The sequence below is a fragment of the Oryzias melastigma genome, unplaced genomic scaffold (genome assembly GCF_002922805.2).
Source record: "Oryzias melastigma strain HK-1 unplaced genomic scaffold, ASM292280v2 sc00355, whole genome shotgun sequence".
Classification (NCBI taxonomy): domain Eukaryota; kingdom Metazoa; phylum Chordata; class Actinopteri; order Beloniformes; family Adrianichthyidae; genus Oryzias; species Oryzias melastigma.
The window spans coordinates 142,499-144,845 of record NW_023416953.1 but is presented as its reverse complement, the minus strand read 5'-3'; positions in this window follow the sequence as shown (position 1 = coordinate 144,845).

The following is a 2,347-nucleotide window of genomic DNA, read 5'->3' as shown; positions in this document are numbered from 1 at the left end:
GCATGCATATATACTCTTACACATACATATATTCTCTTACACATACATATATTCTCACTTACGCATCCATACATTCTCACTTGCGCATCCATATATTCTCTCTCTCACATGTATATATATTACCATACACATACATACATTCTCACTGTCATTCTCACTCTTAAAAAAGAATATATGTATGTGAAAGACAAGTATATATGTGCGTGAGAGCAAAAGTATATATGTGCGTGTCAGTAAAAGTATATATGTGCGAGAGAGGAAACGTATATATGTGCGTGTGAGCAAAAGTATATATGTGCATGTGAGGAAAAGTATATATGTGCATGTGAGAGGAGTAAGTATATATGTGCGTGTCAGTAAAAGTATATATGTGCGTGAGAGGAAACGTATATAAGTGCGTGTGAGCAAAAGTATATATGTGCGTGTGAGGAAAAGTATATATGTGCATGTGAGGAAAAGTATATATGTGCATGTGAGAGGAGTATGCATGAAACGGAAGTGACTTTGTATGAAAAGGAAGGCACTTTGCATGAAAAGGAAGGCACTTTGCATGAAAAGGAAGGCACTTTGCATGAACCGGAAGGCAGATGATTTCTCGTGCTCTGATTGGACGAGAGGCCACCATCTCCCATTTTGAACAGACGCTAACATGAATCAGCAAGAAGCAGCCACGGGGGTCCTGCAGCAGGCCATCGGAACCTTAAGAGATATTTTATCCTCACCTCAAGTGGTCACAAATTTGTCTGCCTCTCTAGAGACACAAAGGAACGATCGAGAGTAATAATCACATGATAGTGATCGTTATTTTAAAAGAGAAATCAGGCTGAGAAGCATGAAGTTTGTGCTAAAGTGGGTGCTAGCGGCATGCTAGCTTGTTGGTTGTTAGTTGTGTCATCATTTGTCGCAAGCCCCCGAGCCGATCTGACAGACATAGAGCACATATGCTACCTACACCGTCCCCACGTTCTGAAGATCTCCGTACTTACTCACTTTGGCACAGCAGATGGCTGCCGCGGTGTGTTGGTGCAGTTGCACCATCAACACTAAAACATATTCCGTGTACGAGTAAAATCGTGCCCACCTTTCTGTCTTTGCTCAATGGTCCATGTTTAAACCAGTACTTCTGATTTGTTGCTCACTCTTTGTACATCCACCAGGAAATCAGTTTCCTTGTTGGATCTTTTTCTTCCGCCGTATCCTCAATGTCACCATTCTGATTTGCATCATTCTGATGCATTTGGTATCCATCCCAAAATGACTCCCAAAGCACTACAATACAAAAACACTATAATACAATTAAATTAATCCTTTTTATTTGAATAAAAAACAGATTACGTATTTATACAAATTTTTATTTTATTAAAAAAATCAAATAAACTAATAATTCAAAGTAAAACAACAGATGTAAACTTAATATAATGCTTGATGTATTATTCTTAATAGTTGTTATAAGTAGGGTTGGGCACCGAAGTTCGGTTCCAAGTAGGAACCGTTATGATTTGCGCGGTTCTACCGAAACCGAAAGATGCGGCTGCAAACGGTGCCGGATTTCGGTTCCAAAGTTCATTGAAGTTTCATTTGTCATGTTCATGTCAATCACTTGTACTCCCTTCTGATTCTTTACGATTCAGCCTATCTATTTACTTTCTTGTGTTCGTGGGCGGTTTACAAATTTAACCTTTTCACAGTAATGTCAGACAAACAAACAATAGCTGTGTCATCCGAGTACTTCTGGAGTTGACAGAACTCAGAGCAGTACTGGAAGTCAGCAGTGTAGGTGGTGAATAGGAAGGGAGACAGCACAGTTCCTTGAGGGGCTCCTGTGTTGCTGGTCAGGGTGTCAGACACACAGCTCTGCAGTCTCACAAACTGAGGTCGACCTGTCAGGTAGTCCTCAATCCACGCGACCAGGGGAGCCTCCACCTGCATGTTCTCCAGCTTGGCCCTCAACAGTCTCGGCCGGATGGTGTTGAAGAGAAGTTAAAGAACATGACCCGCACGGTGCTGTTCAGTCCGTCCAGGAAGCTGTAAGCCCTCTGCAGCAGGTGTATCACAGCATCATCAACCCCAACCTTGGGCTGATATGCAAACTGCAGAGGGTCTTGAAAGGGGCTCACCAGGGGTCTGTGGTGTGAAAGCACCAGCCGCTCTATGACCTTCATCACGTGGGAGGTCAGTGGCCTATAGTCACTCAGTGCCACAGGATGGTTTTTCTTTGGCACTGGGACCAGGCAGGATGTCTTCCAGAGCACTGGGATCCTCTGGAGATGAAGGCTCTGGTTGAACAGGTGCTGCAGAACTCCACACAGCTGGCTGGAACAGTTCTTAAGCACCCGCGGACTGATGC